General features: G+C 44.5%; 1 protein-coding gene across 4 annotated transcripts in view; it reads left to right on the forward strand.

Annotated features, from left to right (window-relative positions):
• Positions 1 to 19,819, forward strand: part of LOC109044208 (uncharacterized) — a 74,759-nt gene that overhangs the window by 31,174 nt on the left and 23,766 nt on the right. Inside the window, exon 2 of one of the 4 annotated variants that reach the window (XM_072297922.1) lies at positions 15,730 to 15,776. The exons of the other annotated variants lie outside the window; for them this stretch is intronic. The gene's annotated coding sequence lies outside the window, so the exon portion shown is untranslated. The remainder of the gene's footprint in view (positions 1 to 15,729; positions 15,777 to 19,819) is intronic. 4 annotated transcript variants of the gene reach the window in all.

Consider the following 19,819-nt stretch of genomic DNA (forward strand, 5'->3'; position numbering starts at 1 on the left):
TCACCCATATATAAGTCATGTCTAACTATACAATGCTGCTTAACGCCATCTACAGCACAGAATTAATTTAAACCGCTAGCATAACTCATTCTATCGGATGCCAAAACATTTTTAGCGTCGAAAATTTTAATTTCGATTATTCGCCCCGACTTGACAAAAATTGTCGTCCTGAAGAATTTCCCTCCTCCCAACAAGATCCTTTTTCACATGGGTGGTCACATCTCCCATAAAATGTGAAGACTAATCCTCCAGTGAGTGAAAATAGGGATTATTTGCACGATTGCGCAACTGTGTGCGCCCCAGTTCCGCATTTGCTGCCCTTCGATAATTGATTCGAAAAGCGAGTAGAGCAGGGGAAAACTGAGTGACTGAGTCTGGCTGACGGTGAGCTGGCCGGGGCGCCTAAATTCCCCAACGCTGCGATCATAAGCATCCATGCTGTGTACTCTCCGATGTCAACATCGGTGGATAATTATGCGGATTCGGCACTGTTTACCGTCGGCTTTATTCAGTTTTCTCTGCCTCTGTCCGAATCCGGAACATCGTCATCAACTCGGAGTCATCCCACAAATGATTCGGTCAGTATCGGTTTATCGAACTTAGTCGCGAGTTTTTCTTAGTCGGAATTTGAAAACTGACAAATGACAACATCCAAGTTGAAAACCTGTCATATCCGTGAGTTTGACCACTATTTTGAGTGTAATACTGAAGGGTCATATTTACCGTATTCGACTACCTGCAATGGCATCGAAAAAATGAGAAAATGAACGTAATAAATCGAATGATTATGTTAATCTTGAAAAATACTATTAATACCCAATAATAAAATGAGTATAAATTTCATTTTTCGTTTTTTAAAATTTTTATTTTACCCTTATCAGTTTTTCAGAAACGGTGATCTTATCAATAAAATACACTAAGAAAAATACTCCTTAAACTAACACCCTTCTAATTAAGCCTCGTACTTAACAGTTTGAGCTAGTAAGTACTCTTGGCCAATAGTATGCTTATTACACCCTAACTTAAAACTGCTTCGAAAATATCCCGATAGCAAAACATGAGCAGTAAAATAGGTACTCTAAATATATCACTGTCCCGCACTGTACACAAGTACTTGCGGCGGAATAATGATAAAATGCATTCAAATGGCAAGTTTCCAAGTAGGATATTGTCTATTACGCTATGTTTGTTTTTCTCCAGCGGGCAGTTTCCGTCCGTTTTCAAATTTCGCGCCTAGATCCGCTTTAGAAACCTTCCAGTCGTCCCAGTTTCGTGGAAGAGCGTTACGTCTCACTCAACTCGGTTTTTTGAGTTTTATCACTGATCTGACAACGTGGAGCGAGCTGGCTGCCAATGTTTGATATCGAGGACACATCTCCTAACAATTTGTTAAATGCCCATGCGATAAAGCGGAGTGTTGGAGCGAAGATTGGCAACGTCGCGCCATGCTTCCCGTCTCGGTTTATCTAATAGTAACCTCTCGGTAATGTTATTCAGACCGCGCGCTCCGGAATAAATTTCCCTTAATCAACTCCCGACTTTTCACCGTTTTTCATTGGTCCCATTAAAGTTTCAGAGTCGCCACTTGTCGCCGAAACGAGGAGCGAGGGAATTTCTTTTTCGGAAAAGTGAAAACCGTGCCGAGATGATTGAGCAACAGCGAGGGGGCCGAGGGATTGAGTCCAGGATCTTTTCGGTCAACATTTAGAATAATCGGTTTCATTGCGCTAAAAGCACGAACCACCCTTCTCATAATTATTATAATTTATTTTGTGTGTGAAAATCAGTGAATTAATATTCGATACACAAAAAAGCGATGCGACCTGTCTTCTTTTTTTTTTGAACTTTGGTTCCTCAAGGACAAAAATCCACACCGCACCCTTTAATATTATTAATTTAGATGTATGGGCGCTCACCGATGTTTCAATATACGTGACTGTAGCCCTCCTTAACGTATATATTACAAATTGAGCTCCTGATCATTAATTGCTTGGCTAAAGGCTATAGAACCAAGGCCAATGTTCGATGCAATTATACCCCGGTTTTCTATTTGGACGAGCGTTTCGGATTTGTTTTTCATAGATTGTCATGCTTCTCATTATTTACTTTTCGTGTACCTACGTTACACAGAAGATCAAGGTTGTACATGAAGTTTTCGATTTAAACTGCAAATTTTTATGCTAATTTCGTCAAATAATGAATACCCTGTCGTGAGAGCCGTGCATCGCGAGCGCGCGTAGGCCGTGGGCAGATATCATATTTCGCCCACAAAATCTGGCTTATGCAACCCGGCCCACCGCGGAGTTCGAATAGTTGCATGTTGGGTTTGAACCTAACTTCGTTTATTCTACCATGGTTCTTCGCGATTTCTTTAGTTTGAAGAGCGTTTCGTTATCCATGCGGTTAACAAAAGGCTCATATTTCATCCAAATGCTGACTCTAAACATTCTTAGTTCGTTCACCTAAATCGCAAACTGATTGAAGTATATGTGGCGAATGGAAAAAGCAACCTTGCAACTCGAATGTGGAATTTTAAATGCAGTCCATTAATCATATGCTGTATTAATCTTCTTTTAAACATTAGCTCTCAAAATGTTAGCGCTAGGAGTTTGATTAATAGTAGAATTAGGACCCTCTGTCGAAGTGCATTATGGTAAAATGAACCTCAAGTCATGGTAAAGGGTCCCGAAAAGTGTGTTGGTCAGTTTTCACATTTCAAGGGCAATTCGACAGAATCGCCCCGGTCTAGATTAAACAGTCACGGCACACGAATCTTCATCAAAATTTTGCTCGAAAAAACGACAATAGCGACGGAAATGCCAAAAATCAACCTGAGAGTGAGAAATTAACGTTAAGATGCCTTATCAAGCTACCGGAGCATAAGCGTAAAATAGCAAGCTCAACGCGTATCAAATCGTGCTCAAACAATAAATAGATTCTCGTCCGGAACATTTAACAGTCTGATGCACACTTCCAGCACTTAATAGGCAGTCATCAGATGAAACTATTCAATGTTTGATCCATAAATTAAAAATCGCTCTATCTTCACGTCCATGAAAAAACCCGGCGTCGGTCCGGTGGTAATTGAAACACCGCTTTCGACTTGGGGGCTGGACTTCAGCGCCTTGGTTTTTGAATCGCTATCGAATGGCTTGAATCGATAGATACCATTGCGAAGATAGGGCTTTGTTGATCGAGGTCGTTCGATAACGATTCAAAAATCGACCTGCTGTTGTATTTAATTTCCTTGAGCACGGGTCACCATATAGAACGCTGCCGTGATTTTCTATAGCGTTGAGAAAACTAATACTGATGGTAAAATTTAAAAGATATGTATCTCGTCTCGCAACCTTGCAGATCTCTATGTTCCTAATGTTTTATGTTTTTAGAGGAAGACTTGCGATCGTTATTTTTTCAAAGTTTCCCTGAAAATTGGAAAATTTTATGGGAAAGAACCCCTCCCCCCGTTCGAAGCGTCTAGATCCGCCCTTGCCTACCCATCCCTCTCAAGAATATTCACTACAAAAACATCGTGAAAATGCATAGAGTATTAAATAATGAATGTGTGAAAATTTTATAGCGCACCGCAATCGAGGTTCCCTTTAGTTTCGCCACCTTCAGGGAGTCCAAAATGGCCGGTGTGGCCGATGTCCCGGTAATCCGCCAGCCCCTAGCGTCTGCGATCCGATACCGCGATGATATTATTTTTCATCATCTTGCCCTCCCCTCTCCCCCTCGCCCATCATTTTTTTCCATGTCTGTGACGGTGAAAATAACTCATCATGTCGTCAAGGTTTTTATCGCAGCAGAAATGCATATCCTGATTGCACATCCCAGCATTCCCGGTCGCCGGCGAGAGATCCACGCCGGGCGGTGCTAAACCACGCGTGAAAATCGTTTATGCCCCGTCGGAAAATGCGGATATTCGTGCACCGACGGCAACGCTCGTCGACTTGGTGGGTCACTGTTTACCCCGCCACTTGGCAATGCGGCTGCTGCGCGTTGTCCTCTGATCGCAATCCGGTGTGTGACCTCGCCTCCTCCCCTCCCGGTTTTACCGAAACTACGGGGGGTGGGGGCGTGGGGGGGGGGGGCTTACCAGTGCAAGCCAGGCATAGGACTAGGAGTAATAAGAATACCCGGAGTGAGAGAACAGATGGATTACGGTCGACGATCATCAAACTCGGTCGCGGTCACTGATTCGCGCGTGTGCGAGTTTGATCAAACTAGGGTTTGATGACGGGATTTTTACGCATCGAGCTAGTTTTGGTTTCTATTTGCGATTATCCACAGGAGGTTGAAATGTACTTTTCCGAGTTTGATCAAACTAGGGTTTGATGACAGGATTTTTAAGCATCAGCTGGTTTCGGTTTCAATCTGCGATTAAAATTATTTGTTTATCTTGGTTTTCCTTAAAATCGGATCCGCAGGAAGTTGGCATTTTCGTCGCTCCTCGCGGCCGTCCTCTCCGTAAGGGCTTATCTCAATTTCTGCATGAGCCCCGGATAGCATGGATTTACTTGTGAAAGTGGGCTCAAGTAGGAATTGATACACGACCTTACGTCAGAGGGGCGACGATTTGTCTCAGGGATAAAGCCCGAGTGCCCACCCCAAAAATAAGGGTTGAAATGGCAGACGAGTCTCTTTCCATGAGTTCGTTTCCCGGCATCGATAAATGAAATCACTTGTGCCGAACTTTCGACTTAATTTTTGAATATTTTGGCCGTTCAATTTGATAGCAAAAAGCAAACAACCTCCATCGTATGATTCGTAGGTCAAGAGAATGCCTAATCAAGGTGAATTCATTCAAGCGGGGAGCTCAAACACGAAAATCAGTAAAGCTCAGCAGTCAGCGAGGTTTGAAAGTGAAAGTTGTGAATTTTGGCCAAGCGAGCAAGACATAAGGGAGACAGGATTAAAATAATTGACTTGATAATGGAAAATTTTCATATAACAGCAATTCTGACCGATAGTGCACTATAGTGCAGTCACTCCACTCATCGAACCCTTCTGAGATTGTTGACTTTAGAGTGTCTCAAAACTCATCGCTTTTGTATAAAAAATGCAGATACTTAATGCAGTCCTTCCTGTAAAATGAATCGCCTAATTTGAATTTCTCCTCGCAGAGTAAACAGAATGAGTATAGTTTCCAGGAAGTTGAAAAGAAGGAATCGGGCATTACTCGGCGCTAAAAGCGGTGATGCAATTAGGAGATAATTTTTAATCGTCCATTGGCTTAAGTGGTGAGAAGCGAAATATCTTAAGTAATCTAGACTGGTATCTAAGGTCGTGGTGCCTCACGATACTGAAGTTATCTGGGCGAAAACCCGAGTGACGAATTGTCTTAGGCATTCAACGAAGCTCCAAGGCGATCATTCGGTGAGACATCCGAAGAGACGCCTTCTCTCGATTTATCTGAACTCAGGAACTTTCACTTCGAACTTCTATAAATAAACATCTCGTGCAAGCAAATGTGTCCACTGCTTTGAGCATCATAGTCTTATCTGTTGTCTTGGATGTAAGTAGGTATGAGATTTGAATTAAAAATCGGATTGAACAATATTATGCTCCTTGGAATCGCGCTCCACCGCTCCAGACGTTATAGTCGTGGAGTTCAAATTTGTATAAATCGTATTCGATACATTTTCGCTGAGATTTTATCGATATCGATTGGTTCCACATGAAAACCTAGCCTCCAAAGTCAATCGAGCAATCTGTGGGAACGGGTTTTTGCGATTGATTTTTTATTCTTACGAGCTTTTTATGGCAATGAAAGGTGAAATTGTTAGGAGTATCCTCTTTTTCAGCTTTTAGTGTATTTTCCGAAGGAAATACTTAAGGTATATTTGAATTTTAATCCTGAAATGTTTGTTTAAGGATATGTACTATTGTTTTGAACCAATCGAAGCATTGAAACAGCAAGGAATACGGTCCATTTTAGCAATTCAAGTGCGTCAAATTCAAAGGATTTTCACTTTAGCTTGAGTGCTCGTCTTTTTTTTTTGGTTTGCGCTGAGACTGCTCCGACGCGACATTAACTAATGCATATTTCCCTTCTGTCAACTTGAAACCTCTAAAGTGCTAACGCACCTCCTAATTATCACCAGATCATCCAGTCGTCATGAAATCGACCTTTGGACGAAAGTGCATGTTCCGAACTATTCATTTCAATGACTTGATCCATGAACTCATTATAGTTGAATATTCACGTCACTCCCCTGAGTCAAACTTCCAGAGTAGGGAATGAAAAAAACGAAGACTCATAAAAACGCTTTTCGTCATCTACTGCAACTTTTTTTCGTTTGATACATATTCCTTTTGATTTTTTTGAAGTAAAAAAGTTGTTAAACCGTTCGAGAGTGACTTGTGTCCCATTTACGTAAAGAAACGGTCGTCACAGCGCGGACGCTGGTGATCGTTTTAACTATGACGTCATTAGCTTGGCCTTTCCTGTAAGTAATTTTACGGTGCCTATATAGGGACATAGTATGACTGAAACCAAGTGCAATGAAACTGTGCATATTCATGATACCTAGGTTTCCTGTAATTGAGCTCTTTGCCTGTAAACAAACGAACTACCTATACGGAGGCGCGAGCAAGTTGGACTTCATCCTCTAGCTGCTAGTCCGAATCACCTGAATTATCAACGTATCCACCATTTTTGTGTATCCTCAGAGCTCCTTGAAGCCTGATCCAATGATAAATGGAATATGGATCCTTCAGTGTCCATACTCACCTACTTAAATGCCGGAATCACACGCTGAATTTGTCAGCTGAATGTGGAAGTCAACAGTCATCGCTCAACGGCTAAAATCTCGTAAATTCGAGTTATTTTCATCCAGATGTGTATCAAATCTATTCGAATAGTTCAGACAAATCCGACATTATCCGATGGTTGCTGAGAATCGTCACTGAATTTTGCGCGTGTCGCGCAAAATTCAGGCATCGGGCCGATGACATCCATATTCAGCTCCCACATTGAGCGTGTGATTGCGGCAGAATTCTTCGTATGTAGAAACTGTCAGTAATCTTACACAGACGAATTAAATAAGTAAGTCGGACGATGGATGTTGATGTTGGAAGAGTGGCCGCGGGGAGCGCTGCGCTGCCGCCGCGTCCGACACTGGGACATTGACAATGAGCGATTGAGTTCAAGGAAGTCGTCGCCGACCCGAGAGAGGGACGGGAGAGCGATTCGAGGTTGGTGTGGGTTTCACGTGATTCCGGGGTTCAGCCTCGCCGGCGCGTGCTAAAACAAAGCTCGAGGCGGTCGAAGTTCGATCCGCTCACAAAGTAGATTCGCCTCAGAGCGCCATCATGAGAATTGCGTCATTTTCCTGCTGCAGCGCACTCGTTTAATTCTCCGCTACGGATCAAGTCGCCAATATACGTTTGGTCCCTCGGGCCGGACATGGGCGGGACTAGGAATTTTTCGGGGGCAGGGGTAGGAGGGTGCCTCCTCAAGGGGTGGTCCGTGGAGGGGGGGGGGGGGGCGCACAAAAAACACTCGACTATTCTGCTGTGCTAAGGAAGAACGCCGTATGAACATCCGAGAATTGCCAGATTTCCTTCGGAAAAATGGTTTTTCTTGAGGAAAGTTAAGAAAATTTTTCCTTGAGATTTTCAGGAACTACAGGAAAATTTGCGAACAAAATTATCTAAAAAATTGGAAGATAAATATTTCTTAATTTACCAGGACATTCGTGTTTTATCAAAGGAAATTCGGCAACGGCTGTTCATACGGCGTTTTTCCTTAGCACGGCAGTATTGGGTGTCTGCGTGCGTTTGTGGGACTCTCCTAGTTCCAAAGGAAGGATCGAAGAATTCTTCTAGCTTAACAGAGGGGTTCGGGCTCCGGGGGGTCTCCCGTGGAAAATTTTGAAAAATGGAGTAGTCTTAGGAGCTAATTAAGCTATTCTCGCCGAAAATTGATCCAATTCCTATATCATCATTAATATAAACTTCGAAGGATTCTGCCTTTTTCTATTTCACTCGAGGGGAAGTGTCCCCTCCCGGACTCTCTTCCCCACCCGGTGACTGACGCTGCGCTGTGCTGAACGGTTCAGCCTGAACCTTTCCCCTACGTCTGACCGTTCCCCACTCCTCTGTCAATCGAACCATATGCCACCGCTTACGTATTGTCGCTCGCCCACCCAGGTACTTAGCGGCCAGCGGTCAGTTGATGATAAATCTCGCTCATGCTCCTATGCAGCTACGCATTGATTACGCCAGCTAATTACTTTCTAATAATTATAATTTCTTCGATAATAGTTTTCCTTATTTATTCGACTGTATTTTTTTCTCTGTTCTACTGTGATTTCCTTGGTTCTCTACTGTGTTTTTCCTAAATATCCGAGTCAGAAATCTGAAGCACTTCGGTATACACCGAGTACTTCAGATGTGTGACCTGAAACCTTCGGTATATACCGAACTACTTCAATTGTCTGACCCGAACTTCGGCAGATGGACCTTAACTTTTCGGATGCGTGATCCGAAAACTTCAGAGATCCATATGATCTCAGCTTCGGGTTCCATGCACAATTTTTTTTCTCCGTGTTTCCTTTTAGGGGACGCAACTAAAATTTCAGTAAATTTTTTTCAGAAAAGTAAAGAAAAGAAGAAGAAAAAAAAAGTGGCTAACGATGGTTCCTCACCTTCACGTGGTGTTGGCTGTTTTTACTAAGTGGGAACCGTCCATTTTAAGATATAGTCTATTTCTTGCCCTGCCATTATTATTCTACAAGTTAATTGTGGAGTGAGAACTTCATAATGTTTTCTATGAAATCTTCAAAATATAGTGATAAAAAATTTGCAACTACTACAAAATCGGCTCGCGAAGCGAGCCGAATGTCACTCGCGTAGCGAGTGACCGGGGGTCCAGGGGGCATAGCCCCCGGCTAGGCGTGACGGGCGCGCGAAGCGCGCCCAGAACGGCTAGTAATCTATGAATGATGGCTTATACTTTTACTTAGCAAAAAATCTCGCATTTCTTGGAAGGGGCCGTGTAGATTTGTGGGAGACCAGGTCCCCGGCCCCCCAGTGTGACGTAATGAAACTCGACTTGTTGATCAGAAGATGCTGCTACCGATTGTGATCAAAATGTCGTCTGAGTGAGGTAAGGATCGAACTTATAGTAGTTGCTTTTGCAACGAAGCTCAGCACTCGTCGGTAAATACGAAATGCATCATCGCCCGATCAATCTGAAGCGTTGGAGAGGACTGAAATGCGGTCGTGAACATGGCCGGATTTACCTACTTGCCGCCCATGGGCCGCCTGTATTTTGCCGCCCTCTTCTCATTCATTTTGAAACATCAATAAAAACCATTAAGTGAACGTGCCGGAGAAGGGTGCATAAGACGCGTTCACTCGTGTTGGACACATTTTTTGCGTAAGCCCTGTCAAGTCAACACTACTAGCAAAAGTTCACGGAACTTCGAGCGAAAGTTCAGTTCCGTAAACCTATCTTTGTGGGGACAAGGCCTTTCATTTGTAAGAAATGAACTAAAAAATTAAGAAAAAACAAACATACATGTGGTTTAATAATTTTAACTCCCGCCGCCGCTCCGCGCTGACCGCACTGTATTTGGCGCAATGCGGGAAGTATTCATGTAGTCTTGTAGGCTCTGTGCGTTTCACGCCGCGCCGACCGCTGTTGACCGTACCGCGTTTGACGCAATGCGCGAAGTATTCATGCAGTCTCGTAGGCGCTAATATGTGTTACCTACATGCCGACCGCCGCGTCGAGGGCTTCTCCTTCTCATCTCGAGTCCTCGTCATCATTTCTCTTTGCGCCGCGCCGCTCCAGGCCAAATTACGTGTTTGGTCTCTCTCTTAACTCAACTATTCAAAGGTGCGCTGTCTTTTGTATCACCAAAATACGACAAAATTAGAAATTAATGAACTCTCAGGAAATGAGAGATTTTGTCACCTTTTCTTGTTCGTAATTTTTTTCTGAATCCGATTTTTTTGTACCTGCATTTAAAAAAATTGCAAAATTTGCCGCTCCTTAATTTTGCCGCCATGGGCCGGGGCCCATGTGGCTACCCACTTAATCCGGCCTTGGTCGTGAATAGTTTAAACCATACTAAGTACCCCCGTTCCCCTGGAAAAAAATTCAGCCCATAGGTTCCACCCTCCATTGACCCCTATGAATAGATACATTCTTAAATGTTCCGATTTCAAACATCAACGTTTGTTTTTGAGAGATTTTCTTATTGTTACATGAAGTAGACTATACAATTTTAAATTCGAAGTGAAATCCATAATGAATTTCACCTGAGAATTTATAACAAGAGCCCGAGTGACATTAATGCGGAGCGGGACCCCCCTTTAAGTATATATTTTCTTTCATCTTCTCGGCGCTTTGAAGTATTTCAGACGAAAAGTTCAGAGAATTTGGACGCATCGCTGATTTTGAGTCTGAGAAGACTCCGAGAACGGGCAAGGTTATGTGTAACATCTAGCGAGTGAGGGAATATTTAAACAGAGAGAATCAATGATTCCGCAGTTAAGCGGAACCGCGATCCTCCCCTCCCCTCCTCCGCGCGATCTGGAATTAATTTCGGCAACGCCGCTCCTAAATTAAGACACTTTCATTGGCCAATTCGGCCTCAACCTCCATGCGCGCTCACCGGCGCGCATTCCGGGCGGCATGATTCGAATGTGCGAAGATTCGCGCGAACGGACCCCGATTTTGTCGGTTAACGCCAGTGTCAACTGTCAACTCAACGCACAGCAACAACCGCGTATCCACCGCCGGGATTGCATCCGAGTTACGTTGTTCTTGCCTAGGGCGGCAGCACTCTCGAATGCGATCGACGGCCTTCTGTCCAGCCCCTCCCCCACTCCGCGTCGCCCACTCGCTCTTATTTATACCGCCCATTTTTGATGAACTTTATCGACGCCAAGTTGGCATGCACCGCGCGCTATTCTGCCGTGCTTACAGGAAAAACGCCGTATGAGTCTGAAGGCGCTTCCAAATTTCCCCTGGCAAATCGCTAATTTTCAGGAAAATTTTTAAATATTTGTTTACCGATTTCTCAGATAATTTTGTTTATAATTTGATCTAAAGCGTCTGAAAGCTTCAAAGAAAAATACTCGTAATTTTCTTCAAAAATTAACATTTTTATCGAAGGAAATTTGGCATCTCTCGAATGTTCTTACGGCGTTCTTCCTTAGCACGGCAGTTTTGCTCCAGACTCGAGGTAACCCTCCGATTTGCCTCAGTGGAGGATTTGCAGGGAAAAATTATGTTGTTCTGTACGAAAGTTCCTTCTTAGCTGAGTTCGCAGTGCTTGTAGTGAAATATTTTTGATGTAGGAAATCGAAGATTGAATTAATGTAAGAAATTTTGACTCAGACAACCTTGGATATAAGAATAGGGTCAAATTTTGACTCATAGCGGAGTCATCTCTTTTGTTTGATGCATTTCAGATCTGGATTGATCGTGACCCAGTTTAAGTCTTATCCGAGTCGATTCACTTTTTAATCCCTGCTGTGGAGATCTAAAAGCAAGAAAGTGTACCGTTACGTGACGTAATAGGGTGTTTTTTTCACTTTAAAAGTACAATTTAGCAAAATTGTATTTTCTTATGTGGAATTTTCACTGAGAGGAGAAAAATGGAAAGTTTGGAATGCGGGTGTAGGTGTCATTGCGGCGATATTGCGTTCGACGTAACAACTCAGAACAGCTGGTGACAATCGTATTTTGTTCGGATGTAGTTTATGTTAAGGGGCGTGGCCTATTTTTATTCGCTCATTTTTTTCACAGTCTGGCAACGTCTTCGCAACCTTGTTACGGTGCAATCGCAACGTGCTCGGAGCACGTTACGACGAAGAGTAACATTTGTTAGCAGGATTTCTAACCTCACCTCTTGCTTCTTCCCTCTCGTTGGTTGTGAAAAATTACCCCAAACATCACAAAATCTGTAACAGAAAACAATTGTTGCGGCGAAAAAAGTACGACTAGTCTCCACACTACTGTTTCTCTTAGTTTCAAGCGGTCGAATCCTGAAATGAATACCTATTCAGCAAGTCGTGCACAAAGCGAAATAAAGACAAGCGGGCATCCAAAAGAACGAAAAAGTAAGGAATCAGCGCAGTGCTCAGCGTAAGCAAAATAACGAGTTGGCACGTTTTGCAGAGCAGACGACTGTATCCGACTACTCGGGACCTCAAGCAGAGGTCGCTGGATGTTTCCACATCTCGGCGGAAAGATCCGAACAACCCGCAGAATATTCGGTTTTCGTAAAGCAACTCGACAATAGCGCGGATTGTGCGCGGAGACATAGGAAGGACGGAGAGTGACGGTGAAGCAGGAATCAAGAAGGCCTAAATCGTTGTTTTGAGTCGGCGGAGTGACGTGTGCAATGACGAAGTCTTAACATCAGAAAGACAAACAAAACGAAGAGGGGTAATACCACCGCTCTGGATCAGACAACAGAGAGAACGTGTCGTAAACATCAACAACGCTGTACCGCAAACATCAACAAGCGATTGCAACGCAACAATCGGAGCGATTTAGAATATAACTAGGGGGCTCCGCCCCCTGGGCCGCTCCGCAGCCCAACCCCCGGAGATTTTTATCATTGCCAGCGTGATGAGAATTAGCGAGGAAGTTAGAAAAAATGCAACTGAGCAAAAAATCAGTACCGCCGTTCTTTACACTACTTTTTTAAATGAGGCCCAATCTATGTGAAGGAAGAGAGTTTTATAGACAGGCAGAAAAGGAAAGCGTATTCAGAGTAAAATTTAACAATCTTGGGTGGTGATCCTGACTCTTTCAGTTCTTATTTACGGAGGATGAAATGCCGTAAATATCGCCTCGGGAAATTTTGTTTGTGGCAGGTTTGAATGTTTTGAAAAATAGAAAGACACTGAAGTTCAATGGACGCGATTTAGCAACGTAGGAAATCATAACACGAGTGAGGGAATAAGAGAGTCGAAGCCCTCGCAATAAGCACTTTGATCGCCACTTGGCCGCTTGGAAATGTTTTGAGGGGTTCCGTATGAATTACATTCAACCGAGAGTAACCAGCCTTGAATTCAATCCAAACCGGATTTTAATTATTTTCTTCGATTGCAGCCGATTAGCTCGATTTTTTTTTCTTTCTTTAACGTGCTTGGAATCCGACCCGCTGCCTTCTAGTTATGCTCGAGACTTACTAATTTTTGGGAGCCGAGTACTATAACTGTAACTGAAATTTGTGATGGGAAATGGAATGGATGCGGCGAACGAATGGAACCGTTCAAGAATTACGCGACAAAACTGTCATTTTCGTTTTCTTGCACCGGATCCCGTATTTTTCTCGTAACGCACCCGGTGCACTAACGCTTACCTCCTAATTTCTCACGTAAATTAACAGTCCTAAGGCTACCTACTTTGCCAAATCCATTGATAAAGATCGTCCCGGCGAAACTTAGATCGCGATTTTTTAAGGACAACTGGACCGTATTTTGCAAAAAGAAACCACTATTTCTGACTTATATTAGGAAGAACATATGCTGCGCCATTAGCTTCTAAATAAGGTGCTTTTATGGAAGTGGCAGAGGTGGTGGTTCCTTATTGCAAAATGTAATCCAACTGCTTTTCTTCCGAATTATACCATCACATCCCCACCATGATAGATGGCAGGTATTCCTCCCGATCGGATTTGTTTACATTGATTCTTTAGAGATCCATGAAAAGTCTGAAACGGATGAACCAATCAAAGAGCGGCACGCTCAGACACTGCCGTACTCTCCCTATTTATGTACGTAAGACCACAGTAGTTCAATGTTGAACAATCACTTTGACTCTAAGCGGAAAAAAGGCTGCATTGTGAGTCGGGCGGCTCACTATCGCTTAATTTCTTTGCAATTAGCGTAATTAACCAATTTGGTCGTGGACTCGGGCAGGTCCCGTTACGGTAAGGATCCGCGGAACGGACCGCCACCGCGGCGCGGCGACGGTGTTTAACGCGGGGCGGAAGGTGCCGGGCGGGGGGGGGGGGGGGGGGGGGGGGAGCGCGTGGAAGCTATGAATAATTGCATGTTGAGGGAGGAAGTAGAGATTATTCAAAGCTGTTCGGCTCACGCCCGAAGGGTCCCGAACCGAACCGAGACTCCCGCCGAGCCGCGAGAGCTTCGAGCTCCGCGGCCAGAGCGCAGCACCCGTCGCGTCGGCGCGCCGCGGTCATCGCATCGCGCAAAACCGTTCCTTCTCGCTTTCCTCTTTTTTCTGTCGTCGTCGTAATGGAGCATTAAAAGTTAGGCGCAGGCGGTCACCGTCCACAGAGTTGGAGGTGAGAGCCCCCCGCCCCCCGCAACCCCTCCGCGGCTGCGGGCATCGCACTGTGAGCTCTGCGCTTTTTAAACTTGTTAAAATGCAATCGTGCAGGCTAGCCGGGAGGGCGGGGAGGGGGCCGTGCCAGCCCGGCTGTTTAGTGTTCCCTCTCGCTCTATCGTTGGCTTGCCGGATGGGGCCCGGAACGCCGGCTCCGGCCGTGGCACCCGGGGAATTTCCGGTCGGCGCGGCGCCCGCGCTTTCCATTTTAATTATTCTTGTAAAGCAGCAGCGTTTAATGCTATCACTTTCTGTTGGCTGCTGCATATTCCCAGTGCAGCGCGCGCCGCTGACTTATTGCATTCTGGCAGGGGTTCACAGCGCCACCGGTCGCGTTGCCGGACGGGACGTTAAAACACTAAAGCTCTATGCTGGACGGGGGATGAAAATGATAAATTCGGCAACAGCGCGTCCCGGTTCCTTGTGATGAACCGTACGGTTTGTATTCCAGACACAATTTTTCTCCGTTCGTCATTCTATCGCGCTGCACGCGTGCAGGACCCGCATGATTTTGATCATTCCGAAGGGGTGAGGATCTTTTTCTTACCCCTCGTCGCTGGCGCCGCGAGTTGCGTCGGATTTGTGGGGCTGCGGGGCTCGTGAGATCACAGTGTGGCCGTGATTAATTCTTGACAGATTTCGGGCGTTTGACATACGTCTTTTGTTCCGCGCGTCGCCCGCAGTTCAATGACCGAGCATTTCACGCGGCTACATGGCGGATATACGTTTTTGATGAAGAAATGCAAAAGTCGCAAGCAATTAGCAATTGTCGGCCTGCAGTTTGCAAGCCAGAGGGGATGAAAAGAAAATCACAACATCAGAGATACAAAAGGAAAAAGGAAAGACTAATTATTCTCCTTTGAACTGAAATGACTTCTCTGTATCACTCAATGTGTGGTAGCAGTGTTTGTCTAGTTCTAATTTCACCAATCAAGTTTTTATAAGCGAGTAGAGCTATGGTTACATGAATAGTCACTCCAGTTTTCTATAAAAATAAACGTAAAATTAAGATTTCATCAGCAGAAAGCTTCAAGAGCACAACCATGGCCGGCATCTCGGTACGCCTTCAATTTTGTGAGATACTCCACGCCTCGGCACTGGGTTAGTTTAGTTGCTTATCCTACCCTACCCGACCCGACCCTAACCGAGGACATAAGTGGAATGGCATATTCTACGCTTTGCAATGCGCTCGATTCCGTTCCGTTGCTTAACTGGCCCGAAACTAAAAAAACTAATCAAAACTTTCCTTATCTTTAAAAGCTGATTTCGAATTTATAGCCAGCGGCTTGCAAAAAGCCCTTGCAATTGAATATTGATTCTTGATAGATAAAACTGTAACATAAACTATCGTTCAATTTTTCTCTCATACTTTATTGTATTTCAACTTGTTCTTTTTTCTGTTTCAGGTGAGTTTGCTGAATATTATGTTTTCCCATCAGACCGTAGATTTTTCGTGAGTTCTCACAATATTTTCTAGATTTGTCTATTTTTAATTGTAGATATGTATCAACAGTATTGATGAAAATTCACTTGGTAAAGAAGAACTCCAAAAATGGCAAGTGCCCTTGATACTCTTATTTTTCTGCCTTAATTTTTACTACTCAAATTGCGTTTAAACTGGACGCATCGCACCGTTCACCGCCGCACCGGTAGATTGCAATAACGACCCAAGTACATCAGAAAAGCAAGAAATCTGCTCGTCAGTCAGCGGCCGGTAGAAGATTTTTCCTAAGATTTTTACGGAGAGCACCTGGTCAACCAGCATCATTCTCTTTCACGAATGCAGCCGGTTTGGTATTGAAAAATGCCCTCCGATTCCGACCGAAGATACTTCGCGAAGACCGTAGCCAACCGAAACGGTACGTCACATGATACCCAGAAAGATTGCAAATCCGCTCTACGTACCCTCACCATTCGTGTAATACTATACACGAGGAGCCGAATATTCTCCAATAATCGCTCGGAACCCACTTGGGCAAGGAGATATCGTGACTTGCGAAAACGAATCTGCAAAAGTTGATAAGCGGGCGACCGCGAAACGAAATCGCGGTCACTTTGTGATACCGTGACACGGTGACCAAGAGCAAGAACCACGCAAATCCGATGCAAACCCGTATGCAGTTACGTGGGTTTTACCGGCGAAACGGACAGTGGTGCATACGCCAGCTGCAGGCGCAGGCGTAGTGCTTAGCTCGTGTCGGTGTAGTCGTAGTTTCGGGCGAAACGACACGTGTTCCACCCAGGTTGCCAATTGTACTCATTTAATTTAAACGACTCCCGCATTGATTTTATGTTTGGTTTAAGCTCTGAGCAATAGATGCCACGATGCGGTGTCACCCTTTGAAAACGTATACCATTTATAACTTGATCTGGTGACGCGAGGACTCAGATTTGGCCGATCGGGTTACGCTGAGGAACCAGCCCGCATGTCACAAGCACTCTGAGTAGGGAGCTTTTTTTTTTTTGAATGGACGTATTTATGCTAAAAGGAACTATGTTCCACACAAAACCTATGCACATAGTTTCTTTTTTCATAAATACGTTCAAATGAATCTACATCAGAGATTATTATTGTTTGCAACGAGGTAGTCTGCCTGCCAATGTTGCGATGATCCTGAAAGTTTGAACGTACTTCATATTGAACCTTATGCTCGTGGGTAAGAAATATTTACCGTGAAAGGTCATAAACGTACCATAAAGGCATCTCAATGTGGAAATTCTTTTTTAGAAGCTTAAGTTTTGATCAAATAGAATTCGGAATGTGCGATAATGTGGGGTGACCTCGAAAAATGCGTGCGGGTCACATTATTTCTGTAACTTTCAAGCGCGTGAAATTACATCCAAATTGACAGTCATCAGTTCAAGAAATAATAGAAAACCCAAAGTAAAAAAAGAAAACTTGACGTAGCTCTGTCTCAAAACTACGGCCTTGGAGCAGCGAGCTTCAAATCGTTTCAACTGCAGTTTAGGTCAGATTCTTTTCAGTGATTTTGTGCCAAAATGTCTATGATACACTTTATATGCGTTGGTACCATTTACCAAATACTGAGGTTTTCGACATTTATGTTCCTTTTCCAATTCAAAGAATGTTTGGGGGGAGGGGGGGGGGGCTGATTTTAAGGCTATAATTAGGTCATTAGGTACATTATCGACGTAAAGTTGCACGATCCTAGCAGCATCGCCTAACAGAGAGGTTTTATGGTCTAGAAGGCGCCTGTTCCAAAATCCAAGCGATTCGCCTTCATCTGACAGGATAGGCAAAACGGGCTCCCAGGAGCACGTATAGTGGTATCCATCGTTTTCTTTCGTGGAGATACCATCTTGCAGGGTTGAAACGGCCCCTCCGACTGGCTGCCCATCCCGGAGCGGACACTTTCTCCGCGGACGGCGTGCTTTCTTCTCTGAAGTTGGCAATGAGGCGCACGTGGAGGTCGTGTGTGCGTGCAGCGTGCGCGTTCCGTTCGGGCGCCGCCGCCGCCGCGAGCGGTGATTGCGTAATCGGCTCAGCTGCTCCGTCTTTGTTCGGTAGTGTTTTGTTGGCAGTCATTATCGCCTGCTCGGCAACCGAATTATCTCCTACCAAGTGCTTTATCGGGGCGCTTCCTCTCGCGACGGCGCGGCGACGCGACGCTCGAGAGAGGCTGGCCTCGCGCAGTTCACGGGCAACCGAGAGTGTCCCAAATGGAGCCCGAGCCAATGCAACCCGCATCGTAGCACCCAGCCTCCGACTCCGAGCCCAATCCGACGATACCGCACTCGCTGTGTAATTGACCGAGTTAGCGACTCGACTGCGTCATTCGATTTATTCGATGGGTTCTGTTTGTCATAAGGCGAAAGCTCTATTACAGGGCAAATAACCAAAAATAAATGGAAACAAATTAAGTATAGAGTACACAGAGTCGTAATGTAGGTGGGTGAGCTGGTGCCACTTTTAAGCATTTTCCAGGTCCCGAATTTCGAGACTCCTGTGTGACGCCGGGTCACTTTTTCGATACATAATCTATTTATTGCGATACACGGGTACCCAGCCATCCTATGTAAACAAAGAAGATAGGAATCACCACGTATTCCTCACCGCCATTTTGGATCGAACATGTATCGAAAAAGTGACCCGAACTCGGCGCACACCGGGCTCGGCCAGCTCTCCCAGTTACATTACGACTCTATGTACTCTATGGTATACTGCCGTGCTAAGGAAGAACGCCGTATGAGCCTTCAGACGTTGGTATATTTCCTTCAATAAAAACCGAATTTACTGGGAAAATTGTGAGTATTTTTCTTTAATTTTTTTCAGACAATTTTGTTCGCCATTTTATCTAAAATGTCTGAAAATTTAAAGGGAAAATACACATAATTTTCCTCAAAAATACATGTTTTGCTCGGGGAAATTCGGTAACTCTTGAATGTTCATACGGCGTTCTTCCTTAGCACGGCATTATACATTAATGGAACTCGTGGTTCTGTCGTCGCGATCTAATTTTCCCGCGCTTTTAATTGCGGGCAATAGGCGAACGAGCCAAATATATCGATTGATATCCCATACTAGCGCTCGATGATCTTATTATACCGATTTTTGATCATATATTACGGCGAATCGAATAGAATCGCAAATAAATGCACCTCTTACTTACTGGTTACGAATTCCGAAAAAAGCCCTGATCCAGAACCAGTATGATGGCATAATATTTGAGGCTTAAAAGGATTTTAACTCCTTTAGAGAAGGGAAAGGGGTGAAACAGCGACACTTCAGCGTGAGGAAGATTTTCCATCGAACACACATTTTAAAAAAAAATACTCTTATATTTTTTTACGCATTTTTTAAGCCAGGACGATTGAGCGGTAAAAATCTACGTTTTACTTACACCCTTTTTGTTATGTTTTCTCTTTATTTCTTGAGAGTGTTGATCATGTAAAAGTTACATAATTTAATAGGAAATAACTACACAAAAAATCGTCGAATTTGATAACAGCGGACACGCTTATTCACTTGTCTAATCTCATAACTATTTCAGTTGTTATTCGCCCGTTTTTATCAAGATGTTTCTCTTCTCTTATGCTCTTTCTCCCTTCTGTTTCCTCTCTCTATTCTTGACCCTCGCGATGGAAGGGGGTGTCTACCCCTTCCTGACCACGAGCCCCAGTTTTTACCCTTAGTTGTTAGGTTGCACAATGCAGAGGTGCAACATCGAAACCGTCGTGTGCAAGGAGGACGGCGCGGCGCTGGGGTGAATTTTCCCTTTCGCCAAGTATCAGTTTGCTTAGGATTGGAGGGAGGGGGGCGTCGGGAGATGTTGCGCCCTTGGCGGCGCGGCGCGGCATTCTGGCGTGGCCGCGTTTTCGCCGCCTGCCCTCTGCCCCCACGCCGCACAACGGATCGAGTCAATAGGAGAGGTCGGACAAACTTTCGAAACTTTAAACGCTTATAACTCCGTTATACAAAACTTTGAGGCTCTGAAAATGGCTCCGTCGGTTTTCTCGTAAAATCTTCTGAAAGCA

Source organism: Bemisia tabaci, chromosome 3, assembly GCF_918797505.1.
Source record: "Bemisia tabaci chromosome 3, PGI_BMITA_v3".
NCBI classification, from domain to species: domain Eukaryota; kingdom Metazoa; phylum Arthropoda; class Insecta; order Hemiptera; family Aleyrodidae; genus Bemisia; species Bemisia tabaci.